At 43.7% G+C, this 19,750-nt stretch overlaps 1 protein-coding gene, 20 non-coding genes and 10 pseudogenes across 21 annotated transcripts in view; 29 read left to right on the top strand and 2 right to left on the bottom strand.

Moving 5' to 3' along the window:
- The window catches only part of LOC140296621 (uncharacterized), a 581,862-nt gene that overhangs the window by 430,938 nt on the left and 131,174 nt on the right, over nucleotides 1–19,750 (bottom strand). The gene's annotated exons all lie outside the window — the stretch shown is intronic.
- trnaq-uug (transfer RNA glutamine (anticodon UUG)) lies at nucleotides 4,545–4,616 on the top strand. The gene has a single exon. It is a non-coding gene; the product is annotated as a tRNA-Gln (tRNA).
- On the bottom strand, nucleotides 8,426–8,544 carry LOC140309897 (5S ribosomal RNA; annotated as a pseudogene).
- LOC140267532 (5S ribosomal RNA) lies at nucleotides 9,149–9,267 on the top strand. The gene has a single exon (XR_011907220.1). It is a non-coding gene; the product is annotated as a 5S ribosomal RNA (ribosomal RNA).
- Nucleotides 9,537–9,655, top strand: LOC140291110 (5S ribosomal RNA; annotated as a pseudogene).
- Nucleotides 9,925–10,043, top strand: LOC140309811 (5S ribosomal RNA; annotated as a pseudogene).
- Nucleotides 10,313–10,431, top strand: LOC140303662 (5S ribosomal RNA; annotated as a pseudogene).
- LOC140289225 (5S ribosomal RNA) lies at nucleotides 10,701–10,819 on the top strand. The gene has a single exon (XR_011912235.1). It is a non-coding gene; the product is annotated as a 5S ribosomal RNA (ribosomal RNA).
- On the top strand, nucleotides 11,089–11,207 carry LOC140297976 (5S ribosomal RNA). The gene has a single exon (XR_011913664.1). It is a non-coding gene; the product is annotated as a 5S ribosomal RNA (ribosomal RNA).
- On the top strand, nucleotides 11,477–11,585 carry LOC140296596 (5S ribosomal RNA; annotated as a pseudogene).
- On the top strand, nucleotides 11,855–11,973 carry LOC140288755 (5S ribosomal RNA). The gene has a single exon (XR_011912190.1). It is a non-coding gene; the product is annotated as a 5S ribosomal RNA (ribosomal RNA).
- On the top strand, nucleotides 12,243–12,361 carry LOC140298393 (5S ribosomal RNA). The gene has a single exon (XR_011914045.1). It is a non-coding gene; the product is annotated as a 5S ribosomal RNA (ribosomal RNA).
- On the top strand, nucleotides 12,631–12,749 carry LOC140297574 (5S ribosomal RNA). The gene has a single exon (XR_011913297.1). It is a non-coding gene; the product is annotated as a 5S ribosomal RNA (ribosomal RNA).
- Nucleotides 13,019–13,137, top strand: LOC140303668 (5S ribosomal RNA; annotated as a pseudogene).
- Nucleotides 13,407–13,525, top strand: LOC140279192 (5S ribosomal RNA). The gene has a single exon (XR_011909320.1). It is a non-coding gene; the product is annotated as a 5S ribosomal RNA (ribosomal RNA).
- On the top strand, nucleotides 13,795–13,913 carry LOC140276684 (5S ribosomal RNA). The gene has a single exon (XR_011909047.1). It is a non-coding gene; the product is annotated as a 5S ribosomal RNA (ribosomal RNA).
- LOC140292692 (5S ribosomal RNA) lies at nucleotides 14,183–14,291 on the top strand (annotated as a pseudogene).
- Nucleotides 14,561–14,679, top strand: LOC140288534 (5S ribosomal RNA). Its single transcript, XR_011912169.1, has one exon. It is a non-coding gene; the product is annotated as a 5S ribosomal RNA (ribosomal RNA).
- Nucleotides 14,949–15,067, top strand: LOC140303811 (5S ribosomal RNA). Its single transcript, XR_011915214.1, has one exon. It is a non-coding gene; the product is annotated as a 5S ribosomal RNA (ribosomal RNA).
- LOC140299340 (5S ribosomal RNA) lies at nucleotides 15,337–15,455 on the top strand (annotated as a pseudogene).
- On the top strand, nucleotides 15,725–15,843 carry LOC140288546 (5S ribosomal RNA). The gene has a single exon (XR_011912170.1). It is a non-coding gene; the product is annotated as a 5S ribosomal RNA (ribosomal RNA).
- Nucleotides 16,113–16,231, top strand: LOC140289237 (5S ribosomal RNA). The gene has a single exon (XR_011912236.1). It is a non-coding gene; the product is annotated as a 5S ribosomal RNA (ribosomal RNA).
- On the top strand, nucleotides 16,501–16,619 carry LOC140298655 (5S ribosomal RNA). The gene has a single exon (XR_011914281.1). It is a non-coding gene; the product is annotated as a 5S ribosomal RNA (ribosomal RNA).
- On the top strand, nucleotides 16,889–17,007 carry LOC140291385 (5S ribosomal RNA). The gene has a single exon (XR_011912448.1). It is a non-coding gene; the product is annotated as a 5S ribosomal RNA (ribosomal RNA).
- LOC140294333 (5S ribosomal RNA) lies at nucleotides 17,280–17,398 on the top strand (annotated as a pseudogene).
- Nucleotides 17,668–17,786, top strand: LOC140298446 (5S ribosomal RNA). The gene has a single exon (XR_011914093.1). It is a non-coding gene; the product is annotated as a 5S ribosomal RNA (ribosomal RNA).
- On the top strand, nucleotides 18,056–18,174 carry LOC140298657 (5S ribosomal RNA). The gene has a single exon (XR_011914282.1). It is a non-coding gene; the product is annotated as a 5S ribosomal RNA (ribosomal RNA).
- Nucleotides 18,444–18,562, top strand: LOC140267817 (5S ribosomal RNA). Its single transcript, XR_011907361.1, has one exon. It is a non-coding gene; the product is annotated as a 5S ribosomal RNA (ribosomal RNA).
- On the top strand, nucleotides 18,832–18,950 carry LOC140298658 (5S ribosomal RNA). The gene has a single exon (XR_011914283.1). It is a non-coding gene; the product is annotated as a 5S ribosomal RNA (ribosomal RNA).
- Nucleotides 19,220–19,338, top strand: LOC140298270 (5S ribosomal RNA). Its single transcript, XR_011913932.1, has one exon. It is a non-coding gene; the product is annotated as a 5S ribosomal RNA (ribosomal RNA).
- LOC140294334 (5S ribosomal RNA) lies at nucleotides 19,608–19,726 on the top strand (annotated as a pseudogene).

Consider the following 19,750-nt stretch of genomic DNA (forward strand, 5'->3'; position numbering starts at 1 on the left):
TTCACCATCCTGTCTCCTGTGTTACTAAGAACAGCAAATGAATAAGTAAAGTAAGTAAATGAGATCTTGTATGTGTCCAATGAGTGTGATCCTGACCGCATCAAAACCAGTTAAACTTCTGCTTAGTTCAGGTTAAATGGAAGGTTTAGCCAGTGGTGTTATTTATTTAGTCATTTACAAATCCTCTGAAAAGTAGATCATACACCAAATGAAGTTTGATTTATTCAAGCCTGCTCTTTAAAGTACAGAGCAATGTCACCTCCCAAACCCAACCCTGTCCCTGGTTCTGAAGGAGAGGAGGATGTTAGCGGAGGGGCCTGCTTAGAGTCCTGCTTCAGTAAACTACAGCAACCAAGTAAACCTGCGACACTTCTGCTGGGATCAAATTGATCTATGAGTGCTTAAAGGTTCAATAAAGAAAAACATGCAGCTGAGGCAAAATAAAACTTGAACCGAGAACTTACAAGAGAGGTTTTTAATGTTTTTATGCACATCAATCTTTACTTCATCGGCTCCCTCCATGGGATTAAAATCTGGAATATTTTTCTAATAAAAGGAAAAAATGTCAAGAGTCAGAAATCACCTTTATTATTGTTTTACTCTGTAGGATCCATAAATAATTTATTACCAGCTCTGTGAGCATGAAGAGAATCCCCTTTTCTCCCAAAAAAATCCCAGGTGTTGCTCTTCAGGTGTTTCTGTAAGTTTATCACACCAGGTGGTGAAATGATATGAGTCACTCTACAGTTGTTGTAGATTTCAGCTGAGATTCAGACTAAAAGACACATTTTGTGTCTGAAACTGTGAGAGACTGTTCAAGTCGGACTGAAAGCAGATTCAGAGGGTTGTGATGTTTGTTTTCTCCAGCCAAATGAACTGTCAGACATGCAGCAGTGCTGTGAAATCCACTTTAGAAGCTACAGTTATTGGACACAGTGAAAGCTGACCATCTTTGTGGCTGAGATGGAGGTGATCTTTGTGATGGTGGATGGTCGTCTTGTTGCCTTCATGTTGACGAGCCGCTCTTGGTGTTGGATGAAATCCCGCACGGTCTTGACGTTTATTTTAGGTAGGGGAATGCCAGCTTTGCAGAGAACCGGGTCATCCACTAAAATTGGGTGCTGGACCCGCTCGTATGCCTCCAGGATGGTCATCTTCTCCGGACTGCTGCGTGACCCATGAGGACAAAGCAGCCACAAAAGTTTCACCAGTGTGTACATTAGCATGTTGTGCTGAGCACTTATGTTATGTAAGCACAGTGACACACAAATGTTAGGCCTGTTGCAGGTGTGATTTATCTAGTCTTATTTGCTTTTCTTCTGCTTCTGTCTCTTGTGGCTTACAGTTATTTTAGATTTTGTAACGTTATTTTGACTTTGCACACTACCACACTCACTTGTTAAGCTTTTTCCTCAGTGATTGTTTCCTTCTTCTTCACAAGCTTTAAATACTTTAATACTGTTTTCACTGTTGTTTTAATGTCTAATTTAACTCCTGGCAAAGTGGCAACATTTGAAAACTCGTCTAACACTGGCTCATACGTAGCAGTTGAACGGCTTTAACTCCTGGAATAAAATGTACATCCACATCAACAAACAAACAGCTACTCACAAGACTGGAAGGTGAGCACTAGCAATTTCATTGCTGGAGAGCCGGATGTGGGGCAGCTCAGCACTCAGCGCATTGTCACAGCGAGAGAAAAAGGGCCGATTCTCCTGTACTCTGACTAAACAGGTATTCCAACCCCAGCAGCTCATTAGAGGGGACATCAGCGGGAGCCTGGAAGTTTCCCTCCACAGTCTCTCCGAACAGCTGCAGACAGCGGGTGTTGAGGCGGTCGATAAGCGGTGCAGAGTAGATTCTGTGGTGCCGTCCTTTTCCCCCAAACACTGCATCAGAGCGGCGGTCAGAATTCCACCGTCCAATGCCACTTATCAGATAGACCTGATAGGGCCGGGCTGCGCAGTGGGGCCCTGAACATCCCAATAAAACACATGGGATTACTCACAGTGACACGTGTGACATTTTATAAATATCCACACTACACCTGTGCACCTGGGAGCATGTTGGGCAAAGTTTTGTGGAATCCTTCCAGGCTGTTGTTGCCACGCAGACATTTGTAGTAGGGCACATCCACTTTGTTGATGGTCGTTGTACGCGCCACCCTATACATGTAGATGTCTGGAGGATCCTGGATGCACTCCAGGTGTCGCCGCTGCACCGCCCACATCTCATCAATGGCCGCTGCAAATACAAATGACGTACAGACACACAAACCGATTGTTGTGTAAACTTTTTTATGCCACACAACTAGTATTAATGTTGTAACTTTGAGTGTCAACATTATCGAGATAAGAACTTTATTAATTTATCAGCGCTATTGAGAGGTTGTATTGCACCAGATAATGAATGTAATTGTACATGGTAGTAATAATAATGATAACACTGAATAGTGAAAATAATGAAAAGTTAAATAATATTGCACATACAGTTCAAATATTGCACATCGTACATTGCACATGATATTGAATGTCTATATATCTGTTATACACACAGACACATGTATAGCTGATATATGGGCTGTATATAGATATATGTATATTCCTGTATAAATATATGGAGAGAGGGAGATTTATGTGTGTATGCACACACGTGCGTGTGCGTACAAAAACATACATACAATACATATATGTGGTTTGGTTGACCCATTTAACGCGATAGAACGACTATAAACAGACGTTTCGGTAATATGAGTGTAAGAAATGTGGCAAGGAGCGGGTTAAAGTAAGGAATTGTATGGGCCAACAACGCCACCTGGGGACTTGCACCCCAAGACATAACAACTGGAATACAAATACGTATACGGACACAGGGTTGTGACTGAGGAGGCAGAGACAGGAACATAAATAAAACAAATCTATTTATTGAAAATGCTGATGAATAAAGCAAAACTGCTCCTGTAGAAAAAGAAAAGGGTTAAACCCAAGATATGTTTGTAAAATTAATTTTATTAACAAAAAGGAAGCTAAAAGGCAGACTATTACAATGCTAAAACCCAAACAACAGAAAACTAAAATCAGTGGGCTAGAGCCTCGGTGGGAGGCATACTACTGGGTGAGTGTGTCCCTCCTTTTTAACCTGGGATGCAACACTACAAAAAGAAACCACTACAACCACACTAGAAGTGCCCCAGTGTCTACTTGCATGCAAAATGGGAAGCGAGGCCCTCACCACGGTGCCTAGCCTCCCACCTGATAACAATCAGGCCACACTGAAACTCAAAGGAACAACAAACAAAGAGTTAACAAAACCAGCAACTTAATCCATAAAACAATATTACAAATGTAACTGGGACAAAAATATACTTAAACTAACCAAACTGGATAAACAAAGAACTACACAAAACAGAACAAAGGGAAACCAACCAAAACCGCATAACAGAACTGTACAAAACAAACTAACAAAACAGCACAGCAGCAAGTAAACCTAAAAGACAAAACAACACATGTTAGTAAGAAGCCAGATTTTAATTACACACACAGACAGGATAGGAACCCTACTCACCACCTTGATCAGGTAACTGCACCAGCTCAGCAAGAGGCTCAATGGAGCCATTTTGAGCCTTTATATAGTCACCCCACACAACCTGGGGAGGAGCTAAGGGAGGTGCCAAAGAGGTGGCCACCTGAGTTGCATTATACAACCCTTAGGTCCACTACAATCAGAAAATGTTTATATTTAAAAAGCGTCTTCAGTTATAATTTACGACGACTTTTTACCGAGTGGGAGAAGCTTCTTATACTTACTTTTCAATGAAAAGATTATCACAGAAAAACACTACGATTAACTCCGTCAAATTTGTAGCAAATTATCTTTCTGTTTTTAACTTCTTTAACAGATAAACTGTCGAAGTCGTTAGCAAAAACAATGTCCAAATGTCGCTCGCACCGTCTCTTCGCTTTCTCTGATATGTGATTGGCTGCCTGCCTGGTGAGTCCGGCGACGCTATTGGTAGTCTACGGTCAAAGGTCGGTGGACCACCTGATTGGTCAGTGAACAGAGCGATTCAACTGGTTTTCTGCGGTAGCTTTGCACGACCGTGGAAATGTGGGAATCTTGACTGCATAATTTGTGGTAGTGGGGGACTGCGTTCGCGCTCTCCCCTGATCAACTTGTTCAAAGAAAAATATCAATCCTGAGAGATTAATGTAGTAACAGTCACATGGAGCAGTTTTTCACATTAGTTTACATCAAATCGATCTTGATTCTTAACTTTTTGGTTTTTTTTCTCTCTTTTTCTTATTTTCTCTCTCTCTCTCATATATATATATATATATATCCTGAGGCGACTGTGGAAAGGAACGACTCCCATTTAACAGGAAGAAACCTCTTGCAGAAACCTCTTGCAGGAAAGGTGGCCATCTGCCTCGACCAACTGTTTTTTTTGTTTGTTTGTTTTTTTACCCCAAAAAACCCCACTTTGCTTTAAACCTTTATATTATCAAGCATTTGCATGACTAAGAGCATAGTTTACCTGTGGAAGGGGTTCCATGGTGTAAAGGTCAGCACTCTGGACTTTGAATCCAGTGATCCGAGTTCAAATCTCAGTGGAACCTTCAGGTGTTTGCTGTCATGTTTGTGTTCTGGAAAGAAGATGAGTGGATGAGGTTAGTCAGTTGTCAAGTCACACCAGAGTGTGTGATTGACCAATTCCAAAGCGAGGGCTTAAATTGGTTAATGTTGAAAAAGTGAAACATTCAGCTGAGAGTTTCTGTGCTATTTGCCTTCTCACCTCTGGGTGTCACTAATTGAATCTATTTGATTTCTTCTTGCATATTCATTTGCAATGCATATATTTTTACATGCTCTCCATTTGGAATTTGGACACAGAAGTCAAAGGAGAAGGAAACAGGAAAAACAATCCCATGGTAACAATCAGCGACAAGGAGAACTACTCAAAAGCCTGCACAATTAACCCGGTGCCCACCCATGGGCCAAACAATCATCCAATTAAGGAGCAGAAATTTCTGCCGGCCGGGATCTGAGCGCCAACTCCATGCGGTGCGCACAAGTTGGTACTGATTTAGGAAAAAGAGGATTGTACAATTTTACTCCTTGGTATGGATACTCTTTCAAAAATGTCCAAAAAATGAAATATGTGGTTGACAAAACTGTGTGACTCAGTCCTTCAACACAAAAGGCAGGCAAAGGAAAAGCTGTCCTCTCTATTTAATCATGGGAGGATGGCCTGACTACGATCAGGGACCTGAGCAGCAAAGAATAGATAGACATGATAAATAGTTATATATATGTACACACTAATCTCCATTACTACTATGATAAAAAGAGATCCAATGTACAGGTCCAAGTTGTACAGGAATGTCTTGTAGAAATTTGTTCTATATTTTTGTTGTAAATCCACAACAGGTTTCATCATCTGCTAATCCTGGAGGAGACACTAGTTGGAAAGGAATTTATTAATACATAAAGATGCTTATATTATAAGACTGAAACATCCTTGAACAGCAGATCACTGTAAAGACATACATATAATATTGTGATTATGTCAGTGGGTCAACAATTTTGTAAAGGCAACTTTGCATTTCTTTTAACATCTTGTAAAAATATAACAATGTAAACATAAAAACAGCAACCTCAAAACAAAACATAGCATGTTACCTGGATGGAAAACCATGCGTCTCTACAGTCTGAAGGAAGAAATCTTGGGCTGTTGATGCCTTGTTGTTATTGGCAGTGTGTCGGTACATGATCTTTGTGAGCATTTGGAAAACATAAAAACCACAGAAACACATTAAACATTAACTACAATACTATAAGAATAATAAATGAATGAAATATTGTTCCATGTGTGATGTTAGACTTAAAGCTATACTTACCTTTCTGGCATGTAGCACAGCACTTAGTAAAAATTTAAACATGAACAACTCCCCCTCCCTCCAAAGTCTCCCCCTCTTCCCCCTGCCTGACCTGTGACGCTCCCCTCCTCCCTGACGTGTGAGGTGAGAAAGTGATGGTGCGTTCCATCTCCCCCGGATGTCGGAGCGGAGAATGTTGTCAAGTTATCAGCGGTCCAGTTACCATGTCCATCAAGGCTATTCTTGCGCTTGCCGTGTCCGAATATAAACAACTTGTGATCTACCAGGCTAATGTTAGCATGGCCTGCGTTGTAGTTCGCGTGTAGTTTCAACACCTGGTGGCTTGCTTTTACATTTTAGTGTGCCATAAGCTTATTAGGAGCATTTTAAGATTACAAAAGAAAAGTGTAAAAATGCCAGAAAGAAAAGTATAGCTTTAACAAAATTAAGTTGAATATTATATCACACACTATAATCTCCATGGGGACACTGACCTTTCTTAAAGAGACATCTATTCCAAACATTACCACACCATATCTGTGAAATAAAAATGTATCAATTGTTTAATGCAGCTACATCGTGGTCCATTACACCAGATTCCAGAAATCTGCAGAATGTATGCCATAGACCATTTTTTAAATCAATATATAAATATATAATGTCCATGTGATGTCCTTTGCTGTCAGCTTACCTGATCAACTTGTGGTTGGTATCTTTATGTACGAGTGACAGAGGAGCTGCGACATTGTAGGTCCTTCTCACAACACATCCGAGGCTTGTCATTCTCTGTAGTATTCCTAGACTATCAACCCGGTGCATCGAATCCCACACTCTGTCCACTGAACTCTGTGGCCTAAAGCCCTAAGACGACCTTTTACCATTCTGTGACCTGTAGGAAAAGAAGTGAAAACCACTTTTATTTAAGATATATTGATTGATAATCATGTGAACAAACAATTTAGGCATTTAACTTCTTCTCAGGTATACATGCTATGATGACCGTTGTTAAGATAATGTCCAGGACTCTCCACTAAGGCACAGACTAGAAAATTGAAAAAATAATATTGATAGCCTTTAGGCTATAAAAATAGCAGTCATTAAAGTAGCCGGCCCTCAGCTAGACTTAGTTGTGGAGGCTATATGGCCGGCAGCCGGTGCCTGTGGAAAGCCCGGTCATTTCAAATGTTACTATTATGACACAAATCTTTTTATAATGCTATGGACAAGTGCATGATATAATGCAAATAAAAACTTTCTGTAAAAAGCACCAACCCAAATTCTGGGAGTCTTGCTTGATGGCAGAGACCAAGCTGTCAAGTTCATCATCTGTCATTTTACTGTAGCCTTCCCTTTTTGAGAGGCCCCACTGTCGCATTCTGCGTTTCAGTGTTCTCACTGATACACCAGCAGTGTGGAAATACAGGGGGCAGAGAGGTCAATTTCAATCAAATGCTGGACGTGGTCTTTGGAAAAAAACATATGCCGGCTTGTTCACAGATACGAGACTTGTGTTCTTTTCACTGATTTTTACTGTGGTCTTCATCGTCGGCTTTCACCACAAGTACACTGTAGAACTGATAAAACACAAATGATGTACAAATATTACATTACACAAGTCTCAACTAAAAGAAAATATATTATTTACAAACACAAACTTACATACCACTTCGGCCTGCAAGTGGACAAACCGGTAAACTTAAAACCGCTTATGGTCTTCGTTGATTGCTTTCTTAATTGGATCCATATCAATGACACCAGTTTACCGGACCGCTTTTTAAAACCGGAAGTGACATCACGGTCACCTTAAACTAAACTTATCAAGTTTTAAGTTTTAACTTTTACCTAACACCAAATGTTATTAACTATATCCTTTAAACATTGCTAAACAATAAATATAAACATCAAAACACTTAAAACAAACGTGTTATACGGACTTCCTCTATGGCCATAAAATCATAGCTGCATCTAGTGGAGAAACATAAATATAACTGCCGTTAAATTGCCTATTTGACAGTTTAAAGTGGCTGCACGTGCACTTTTTCTATCTGGCCTCAATACATTTCTGAAATGTATTCATTTGTGTTTGGAAAACATTGGAAACTTTATTTCTGAGCCCACATCAGTGGGTTCTGGTTGTTAACACATAGATGAGGAGACAGTTCAGTGTGTGAGGATAAAAGCAGAGGAGAACCTGGGACATCTGAGCAGATCTGGGATCAGCACCTTGGATATCAGCAGGGAAGGAAGGAAATGGGATGAATCTGCAGACTGCAGGAAGATCTGTTAACAGTCTGCAGACTAACGTGAGACAATAATATTTGTGTGTGTTTGGTATCCAGAAGAATTCAGACAGATTAAGTCACTGTGAGCTGAGCAGTGCTGGAAGATGATATGAATGAGTGACCTAAATGAGGTTTATGTGTGCGCTCATTTCCAGTGTTTGACAAAGATTGAAAAGTGAATTTATTTGACTGATTCCTTCCCAATGTGATGTATGTCAAGAAGCTGTCTGTGTTGAGTGAGCAGCAGCGCCTCCTGCAGGTGTAAAAAATTTACAGCCCCTCGCATTCCCAGGCGGTCTCCCATCCAAGTACTATCCAGGTCCAACCCTGCTTAGCTTCCAAGATCTGACGAGATCAGGCGTGTTCAGGGTGGTATGGCCGTAAGCCAGATAATCAGTCTGAAATTAGCTTTTTATAGATGCTGAAACAACATCTATTACTGTGTTCTGACTTCTAAAATATAATGTAACTGTTTAAAAATGAGCAATTTGTGATGATTTCATCTAACTAAGCAGCCTCGGTCTCTCTGTGTGACGCTGAACACAAAACTACACACAGGGAACAGAAGAGGTCGACAGACACAAAGTTATCTGAGAGTCTCACTTTCAGCTGCAGAGAACCAACACAAGAGAAGAACATGTGCAGGATCAACATCAGCCTCTCAAGCCAATTATGTGAAAAACTAGAAGAAACATATGGTTCCAGCAGCTATATAATAGATATTTGTCACGGTGACTTTTGCTTACAGCCACACCACCCTGAACACGTCCGATCTTGGACACATGAGGAAATTGGTCATCTTCAGCTTCTGCTGCTTTGTTGGCAGACACGAAGTGATCTGAGAGTCTCAGTTTCAGCTGCAGAGAATAATCACTTCAGGGAAGAAGATGTGCCCACTACAAGTCAGCCTTTCTCGGCAATTATCTGGTTACATAGAGGAACGGTATGATTCCAGTACCTATATAATGCACATTTGTCACAGACATTGTTGCTTACGGCCACACCACCCTGGAAATACCCGACCTCGTCTGATCTAGGAAGCCAAGCAGGGTTGGGCCTGGTTAGTACTTGGATGGGAGACCACTTGGGAATACCAGGTGCTGTAAGCTTTTTCTCTTCTCTCTACCACCTGCATGTCTTTTGTTGCAACGTCTGATCACCCTGTGACACATGAGGAAGTTGGTCATCTTCAGCTGCTGCTGCTTTGTTGGCAGACACGAAGTGATCTGAGAGTCTCAGTTTCAACTGCAGGTAATAATCACATCAGGGATGAAGATGTGCCCACTACATATCAGCCTTTCTCGGCAATTATCTGGTTACATAGTGTAACCGTATGATTCCATTATCTATATAATGCACATTTGTCACAGACATTGTTGCTTACGGCCACACCACCCTGAACATGCCCGACCTTGTCTGATCTCGGAAGCCAAGCAGGGTTGGGCCTGGTTATTACTTGGATGGGAGACTTCTTGGGAATACCAGCTGTTGTAAGCTTTTTCTCTTCTCTCTACCACCTACATGTCTTTTGTTGCAACGTCTGATCACCCTGTGACACATGAGGAAGTTGGTCATCTTCAGCTGCTGCTGCTTTGTTGGCAGACACGAAGTGATCTGAGAGTCTCAGTTTCAACTACAGGTAGTAATCACATCAGGGATGAAGATGTGCCCACTACATATCAGCCTTTCTTGGCAATTATCTGGTTACATAGAGGAACTGTATGATTCCAGTACCTATATAATGCACATTTGTCACAGACATTGTTGCTTACGGCCACACCACCCTGAACATGCCCTACCTCGTCTGATCTCGGAAGCCAAGCAGGGTTGGTCCTGGTTAGTACTTGGATGGGAGACTACTTGGGAATACCAGGTGCTGTAAGCTTTTTCTCTTCTCTCTACCACCTGCATGTCTTTTGTTGCAACGTCTGATCACCCTGTGACACATGAGGAAGTTGGTCATCTTCAGCTGCTGCTGCTTTGTTGGCAGACACGAAGTGATCTGAGAGTCTCAGTTTCCGCTGGAGAGAATAATGACCACAGGGAAGAAGATGTGCCCAATACGCATCAGCCTTTCTCGGCAATTATGTGTTTACATAGAGGAACCGTATGATTCCAGTACCTATATAATGCACATTGTTCACAGATAGATTTCCTTACGGCCACACCACCCTGAACATGCCCAACCTCGTCTGATCTCGGAAGCCAAGCAGGGTTGGGCCTGGTTAGTACTTGGATGGGAGACTGCTTGGGAATACCAGGTGCTGTAAGCTTTTTCTCTTCTCTCTGCCACGTGCATGTCTTTTGTTGCAACGTCTGATCACCCTGTGACACATGAGGAAGTTGGTCATCTTCAGCTGCTGCTGCTTTGTTGGCAGACATGAAGTGATCTGAGAGTCTCAGTTTCAACTACAGGTAGTAATCACATCAAGGATGAAGATGTGCCCACTACATATCAGCCTTTCTCAGCAATTATCTGGTTACATAGAGTAACCGTATGATTCCAGTACCTATATAATGCACATTTGTGACAGACATTGTTGCTTACAGCCACACCACCCTGAATATGCCCGACCTCGTCTGATCTCGGAAGCCAAGCAAGGTTGGGCCTGGTTAGTACTTGGATGGGAGACCGCTTGGGAATACCAGGTGCTGTAAGCTTTTTCTCTTCTCTCTACCACATGCATGTCTTTTGTTGCAACGTCTGATCACCCTGTGACACATGAGGAAGTTGGTCATCTTCAGCTGCTGCTGCTTTGTTGGCAGACACGAAGTGATCTGAGAGTCTCAGTTTCAACTGCAGGTAATAATCACATCAGGGATGAAGATGTGCCCACTACATATCAGCCTTTCTCGGCAATTATCTGGTTACATAGAGTAATCGTATGATTCTAGTACCTATATAATGCACATTTGTGACAGACATTGTTGCTTACAGCCACACCACCCTGAATATGCCCGACCTCGTCTGATCTCGAAAGCCAAGCAAGGTTGGGCCTGGTTAGTACTTGGATGGGAGACCGCTTGGGAATACCAGGTGCTGTAAGCTTTTTCTCTTCTCTCTACCACATGCATGTCTTTTGTTGCAACGTCTGATCACCCTGTGACACATGAGGAAGTTGGTCATCTTCAGCTGCTGCTGCTTTGTTGGCAGACACGAAGTGATCTGAGAGTCTCAGTTTCAACTGCAGGTAATAATCACATCAGGGATTAAGATGTGCCCACTACATATCATTCTTTCTCTGCAATTATCTGGTTACATAGAGTAACCATATGATTCCAGTACCTATATAATGCACATTGTTCACAGATATTGTTGCTTACGGCCACACCACCCTGAATATGTCTGATCTCGGAAGCCAAGCAGGGTTGGGCCTGATTAGTACTTGGATGGGAGACTGCTTGGGAATACCAGCTGCTGTAAGCTTTTTCTCTTCTCTCTACCACCTGCATGTCTTTTGTTGCAACGTCTGATCACCCTGTGACACATGAGGAAGTTGGTCATCTTCAGCTGCTGCTGCTTTGTTGGCAGACACGAAGTGATCTGAGAGTCTCAGTTTCAACTGCAGGTAATAATCACATCAGGGATTAAGATGTGCCCACTACATATCATTCTTTCTCTGCAATTATCTGGTTACATAGAGTAACCATATGATTCCAGTACCTATATAATGCACATTGTTCACAGATATTGTTGCTTACGGCCACACCACCCTGAATATGCCCGACCTCGTCTGATCTCGGAAGCCAAGCAGGGTTGGGCCTGATTAGTACTTGGATGGGAGACTGCTTGGGAATACCAGGTGCTGTAAGCTTTTTCTCTTCTCTCTACCACGTGCATGTCTTTTGTTGCAACGTCTGATCACCCTGTGACACATGAGGAAGTTGGTCATCTTGAGCTGCTGCTGCTTTGTTGGCAGACACGAAGTGATCTGAGAGTCTCAGTTTCAACTACAGGTAGTAATCACATCAAGGATGAAGATATGCCCACTACATATCAGCCTTTCTCGGCAATTATCTGGTTACATAGAGGAACTGTATGATTCCAGTACCGATATAATGCACCTTTGTCACAGACATTGTTGCTTACGGCCACACCACCCTGAACATGCCCGACCTTGTCTGATCTCGGAGGCCAAGCAGGGTTGGGCCTGGTTAGTACTTGGATGGGAGACCGCTTGGGAATACCAGGTGCTGTAAGCTTTTTCTCTTCTCTCTACCACATGCATGTCTTTTGTTGCAACGTCTGATCACCCTGTGACACATGAGGAAGTTGGTCATCTTCAGCTGCTGCTGCTTTGTTGGCAGACACGAAGTGATCTGAGAGTCTCAGTTTCAACTGCAGGTAATAATCACATCAGGGATGAAGATGTGCCCACTACATATCAGCCTTTCTCGGCAATTATCTGGTTACATAGAGTAACCGTATGATTCCAGTACCAATATAATGCACATTTGTGACAGACATTGTTACTTACAGCCACACCACCCTGAATATGCCTGACCTCGTCTGGTCTCGGAAGCCAAGCAGGGTTGGGCCTGGTTAGTACTTGGATGGGAGACTGCTTGGGAATACCAGGTGCTGTAAGCTTTTCCTCTTCTCTCTACCACCTGCATGTCTTTTGTTGCAACGTCTGATCACCCTGTGACACATGAGGAAGTTGGTCATCTTCAGCTGCTGCTGCTTTGTTGGCAGACACGAAGTGATCTGAGAGTCTCAGTTTCCGCTGGAGAGAATAATGACCACAGGGAAGAAGATGTGCCCAATACGCATCAGCCTTTCTCGGCAATTATGTGTTTACATAGAGGAACCGTATGATTCCAGTACCTATATAATGCATATTGTTCACAGATAGATTTCCTTACGGCCACACCACCCTGAACATGCCCAACCTCGTCTGATCTCGGAAGCCAAGCAGGGTTGGGCCTGGTTAGTACTTGGATGGGAGACTGCTTGGGAATACCAGGTGCTGTAAGCTTTTTCTCTTCTCTCTGCCACGTGCATGTCTTTTGTTGCAACGTCTGATCACCCTGTGACACATGAGGAAGTTGGTCATCTTCAGCTGCTGCTGCTTTGTTGGCAGACATGAAGTGATCTGAGAGTCTCAGTTTCAACTACAGGTAGTAATCACATCAAGGATGAAGATGTGCCCACTACATATCAGCCTTTCTCGGCAATTATCTGGTTACATAGAGTAACCATATGATTCCAGTACCTATATAATGCACATTTGTGACAGACATTGTTGCTTACAGCCACACCACCCTGAATATGCCCGACCTCGTCTGATCTCGGAAGCCAAGCAAGGTTGGGCCTGGTTAGTACTTGGATGGGAGACCACTTGGGAATACCAGGTGCTGTAAGCTTTTTCTCTTCTCTCTACCACATGCATGTCTTTTGTTGCAACGTCTGATCACCCTGTGACACATGAGGAAGTTGGTCATCTTCAGCTGCTGCTGCTTTGTTGGCAGACACGAAGTGATCTGAGAGTCTCAGTTTCAACTGCAGGTAATAATCACATCAGGGATGAAGATGTGCCCACTACATATCAGCCTTTCTCGGCAATTATCTGGTTACATAGAGTAATCGTATGATTCTAGTACCTATATAATGCACATTTGTGACAGACATTGTTGCTTACAGCCACACCACCCTGAATATGCCCGACCTCGTCTGATCTCGGAAGCCAAGCAGGGTTGGGCCTGGTTAGTACTTGGATGGGAGACTGCTTGGGAATACCAGGTGCTGTAAGCTTTTTCTCTTCTCTCTAGCACCTATATGTCTTTTGTTGCAACGTCTGATGACCCTGTGACACATGAGGAAGTTGGTCATCTTCAGCTGCTGCTGCTTTGTTGGCAGACACGAAGTGATCTGAGAGTCTCAGTTTCAACTGCAGGTAATAATCACATCAGGGATTAAGATGTGCCCACTACATATCATTCTTTCTCTGCAATTATCTGGTTACATAGAGTAACCATATGATTCCAGTACCTATATAATGCACATTGTTCACAGATATTGTTGCTTACGGCCACACCACCCTGAATATTTCTGATCTCGGAAGCCAAGCAGGGTTGGGCCTGATTAGTACTTGGATGGGAGACTGCTTGGGAATACCAGGTGCTGTAAGCTTTTTCTCTTCTCTCTACCACCTGCATGTCTTTTGTTGCAACGTCTGATCACCCTGTGACACATGAGGAAGTTGGTCATCTTCAGCTGCTGCTGCTTTGTTGGCAGACACGAAGTGATCTGAGAGTCTCAGTTTCAACTGCAGGTAATAATCACATCAGGGATGAAGATGTGCCCACTACATATCAGCCTTTCTCGGCAATTATCTGGTTACATAGAGGAACTGTATGATTCCAGTACCGATATAATGCACCTTTGTCACAGACATTGTTGCTTACGGCCACACCACCCTGAACATGCCCGACCTCGTCTGATCTCGGAGGCCAAGCAGGGTTGGGCCTGGTTAGTACTTGGATGGGAGACCGCTTGGGAATACCAGGTGCTGTAAGCTTTTTCTCTTCTCTCTACCACGTGCATGTCTTTTGTTGCAACGTCTGATCACCCTGTGACACATGAGGAAGTTGGTCATCTCCAGCTGCTGCTGCTTTGTTGGCAGACACGAAGTGCTCTGAGAGTCTCAGTTTCAACTGCAGGTAATAATCACATCAGGGATTAAGATGTGCCCACTACATATCATTCTTTCTCTGCAATTATCTGGTTACATAGAGTAACCATATGATTCCAGTACCTATATAATGCACATTTGTGACAGACATTGTTGCTTACAGCCACACCACCCTGAATATGCCCGACCTCATCTGATCTCGGAAGCCAAGCAAGGTTGGGCCTGGTTAGTACTTGGATGGGAGACCGCTTGGGAATACCAGGTGCTGTAAGCTTTTTCTCTTCTCTCTACCACATGCATGTCTTTTGTTGCAACGTCTGATCACACTGTGACACATGAGGAAGTTGGTCATCTTCAGCTGCTGCTGCTTTGTTGGCAGACACGAAGTGATCTGAGAGTCTCAGTTTCAACTGCAGGTAATAATCACATCAGGGATTAAGATGTGCCCACTACATATCATTCTTTCTCTGCAATTATCTGGTTACATAGAGTAACCATATGATTCCAGTACCTATATAATGCACCTTTGTCACAGACATTGTTGCTTACGGCCACAACACCCTGAACATGCCCGACCTCGTCTGATCTCGGAGGCCAAGCAGGGTTGGGCCTGGTTAGTACTTGGATGGGAGACCGCTTGGGAATACCAGGTGCTGTAAGCTTTTTCTCTTCTCTCTACCACGTGCATGTCTTTTGTTGCAACGTCTGATCACCCTGTGACACATGAGGAAGTTGGTCATCTCCAGCTGCTGCTGCTTTGTTGGCAGACACGAAGTGATCTGAGAGTCTCAGTTTCAACTACAGGTAGTAATCACATCAAGGATGAAGATATGCCCACTACATATCAGCCTTTCTCGGCAATTATCTGGTTACATAGAGTAACCGTATGATTCCAGTACCGATATAATGCACCTTTGTCACAGACATTGTTGCTTACGGCCACACCACCCTGAACATGCCCGACCTCGTCTGATCTCGGAGGCCAAGCAGGGTTGGGCCTGGTTAGTACTTGGATGGGAGACCGCTTGGGAATACCAGGTGCTGTAAGCTTTTTCTCTTCTCTCTACCACGTGCATGTCTTTTGTTGCAACGTCTGATCACCCTGTGACACATGAGGAAGTTGGTCATCTTCAGCTGCTGCTGCTTTGTTGGCAGACACGAAGTGATCTGAGAGTCTCAGTTTCAACTGCAGGTAATAATCACATCAGGGATGAAGATGTGCCCACTACATATCAGCCTTTCTCGGCAATTATCTGGTTACATAGAGTAACCGTATGATTCCAGTACCTATATAATGCACATTTGTGACAGACATTGTTGCTTACAGCCACACCACCCTGAATATGCCCGACCTCGTCTGATCTCGGAAGCCAAGCAAGGTTGGGCCTGGTTAGTACTTGGATGGGAGACCGCTTGGGAATACCAGGTGCTGTAAGCTTTTTCTCTTCTCTCTACCACATGCATGTCTTTTGTTGCAACGTCTGATCACCCTGTGACACATGAGGAAGTTGGTCATCTTCAGCTGCTGCTGCTTTGTTGGCAGACACGAAGTGATCTGAGAGTCTCAGTTTCAACTGCAGGTAATAATCACATCAGGGATGAAGATGTGCCCACTACAAGTTAGCCTTTCTCGGCAATTATCTGGTTACATAGAGTAACCATATGATTCCAGTACCTATATAATGCACATTGTTCACAGATATTGTTGCTTACGGCCACACCACCCTGAATATACCCGACCTCGTCTGATCTCGGAAGCCAAACAGGGTTGGCCCTGATTAGTACTTGGATGGGAGACTGCTTGGGAATACCAGGTGCTGTAAGCTTTTTCTCTTCTCTCTACCACCTGCATGTCTTTTGTTGCAACGTCTGATCACCCTGTGACACATGAGGAAGTTGGTCATCTTCAGCTGCTGCTGCTTAGTTGGCAGACACGAAGTGATCTGAGAGTCTCAGTTTCAACTGCAGGTAATAATCACATCAGGGATGAAGATGTGCCCACTACAAGTTAGCCTTTCTCGGCAATTATCTGGTTACATAGAGGAACTGTATGATTCCAGTACCGATATAATGCACATTTGTCACAGACATTGTTGCTTACGGCCACACCACCCTGAACATGCCCGACCTCGTCTGATCTCGGAAGCCAAGCAGGGTTGGGCCTGGTTAGTACTTGGATGGGAGACCTCTTGGGAATACCAGGTGCTGTAAGCTTTTTCTCTTCTCTCTACCACATGCATGTCTTTTGTTGCAACGTCTGATCACCCTGTGACATATGAGGAAGTTGGTCATCTTCAGCAGCTGCTGCTGCTTTGTTGGCAGACACGAAGTGATCTGAGAGTCTCAGTTTCAACTGCAGGTAATAATCACATCAGGGATTAAGATGTGCCCACTACATATCAGCCTTTCTCGGCAATTATCTGGTTACATAGAGTAACCGTATGATTCCAGTACCTATATAATGCACATTGTTCACAGATATTGTTGCTTACGGCCACACCACCCTGAATATGCCCGACGTCGTCTGATCTCGGAAGCCAAGCAGGGTTGGGCCTAGTTTTTACTTGGATGGGAGACTGCTTAGGAATACCAGGTGCTGTAAGCTTTTTCTCTTCTCTCTACCACCTGCATGTCTTTTGTTGCAACGTCTGATCACCCTGTGACACATGAGGAAGTTGGTCATCTTCAGCTGCTGCTGCTTTGTTGGCAGACACGAAGTGATCTGAGAGTCTCAGTTTCAACTGCAGGTAATAATCACATCAGGGATGAAGATGTGCCCACTACATATCAGCCTTTCTCGGCAATTATCTGGTTACATAGAGTAACCGTATGATTCCAGTACCTATATAATGCACATTTGTGACAGACATTGTTGCTTACAGCCACACCACCCTGAATATGCCCGACCTCGTCTGATCTCGGAAGCCAAGCAGGTTTGGGCCTGGTTAGTACTTGGATGGGAGACTGCTTGGGAATACCAGGTGCTGTAAGCTTTTTCTCTTCTCTCTACCACATGCATGTCTTTTGTTGCAACGTCTGATCACCCTGTGACACATGAGGAAGTTGGTCATCTTCAGCTGCTGCTGCTTTGTTGGCAGACACGAAGTGATCTGAGAGTCTCAGTTTCAACTGCAGGTAATAATCACATCAGGGATGAAGATGTGCCCACTACAAGTTAGCCTTTCTCGGCAATTATCTGGTTACATAGAGTAACCATATGATTCCAGTACCTATATAATGCACATTGTTCACAGATATTGTTGCTTACGGCCACACCACCCTGAATATACCCGACCTCGTCTGATCTCGGAAGCCAAACAGGGTTGGCCCTGATTAGTACTTGGATGGGAGACTGCTTGGGAATACCAGGTGCTGTAAGCTTTTTCTCTTCTCTCTACCACCTGCATGTCTTTTGTTGCAACGTCTGATCACCCTGTGACACATGAGGAAGTTGGTCATCTTCAGCTGCTGCTGCTTTGTTGGCAGACACGAAGTGATCTGAGAGTCTCAGTTTCAACTGCAGGTAATAATCACATCAGGGATGAAGATGTGCCCACTACAAGTTAGCCTTTCTCGGCAATTATCTGGTTACATAGAGTAACCATAAGATTCCAGTACCTATATAATGCACATTGTTCACAGATATTGTTGCTTACGGCCACACCACCCTGAATATACCCGACCTCGTCTGATCTCGGAAGCCAAGCAGGGTTGGGCCTGGTTAGTACTTGGATGGGAGACCACTTGGGAATACCAGGTGCTTTAAGCTTTTTCTCTTCTCTCTACCACATGCATGTCTTTTGTTGCAACGTCTGATCACCCTGTGACACATGAGGAAGTTGGTCATCTTCAGCTGCTGCTGCTTAGTTGGCAGACACGAAGTGATCTGAGAGTCTCAGTTTCAACTGCAGGTAATAATCACATCAGGGATGAAGATGTGCCCACTACAAGTTAGCCTTTCTCGGCAATTATCTGGTTACATAGAGTAACCATATGATTCCAGTACCTATATAATGCACATTGTTCACAGATATTGTTGCTTACGGCCACACCACCCTGAATATACCCGACCTCGTCTGATCTCGGAAGCCAAACAGGGTTGGCCCTGATTAGTACTTGGATGGGAGACTGCTTGGGAATACCAGGTGCTGTAAGCTTTTTCTCTTCTCTCTACCACCTGCATGTCTTTTGTTGCAACGTCTGATCACCCTGTGACACATGAGGAAGTTGGTCATCTTCAGCTGCTGCTGCTTAGTTGGCAGACACGAAGTGATCTGAGAGTCTCAGTTTCAACTGCAGGTAATAATCACATCAGGGATGAAGATGTGCCCACTACAAGTTAGCCTTTCTCGGCAATTATCTGGTTACATAGAGGAACTGTATGATTCCAGTACCTATATAATGCACATTTGTCACAGACATTGTTGCTTACGGCCACACCACCCTGAACATGCCCGACCTCGTCTGATCTCGGAAGCCAAGCAGGGTTGGGCCTGGTTAGTACTTGGATGGGAGACCGCTTGGGAATACCAGGTGCTGTAAGCTTTTTCTCTTCTCTCTACCACATGCATGTCTTTTGTTGCAACGTCTGATCACCCTGTGACATATGAGGAAGTTGGTCATCTTCAGCTGCTGCTGCTTTGTTGGCAGACACGAAGTGATCTGAGAGTCTCAGTTTCAACTGCAGGTAATAATCACATCAGGGATTAAGATGTGCCCACTACATATCAGCCTTTCTCTGCAATTATCTGGTTACATAGAGTAACCGTATGATTCCAGTACCTATATAATGCACATTGTTCACAGATATTGTTGCTTACGGCCACACCACCCTGAATATGCCCGACGTCGTCTGATCTCGGAAGCCAAGCAGGGTTGGGCCTAGTTTTTACTTGGATGGGAGACTGCTTAGGAATACCAGGTGCTGTAAGCTTTTTCTCTTCTCTCTACCACCTGC

This window comes from Leuresthes tenuis, unplaced genomic scaffold (genome assembly GCF_036924035.1).
Source record: "Leuresthes tenuis unplaced genomic scaffold, fLeuTen1.0.hap1 SCAF_1, whole genome shotgun sequence".
NCBI lineage: Eukaryota > Metazoa > Chordata > Actinopteri > Atheriniformes > Atherinopsidae > Leuresthes > Leuresthes tenuis.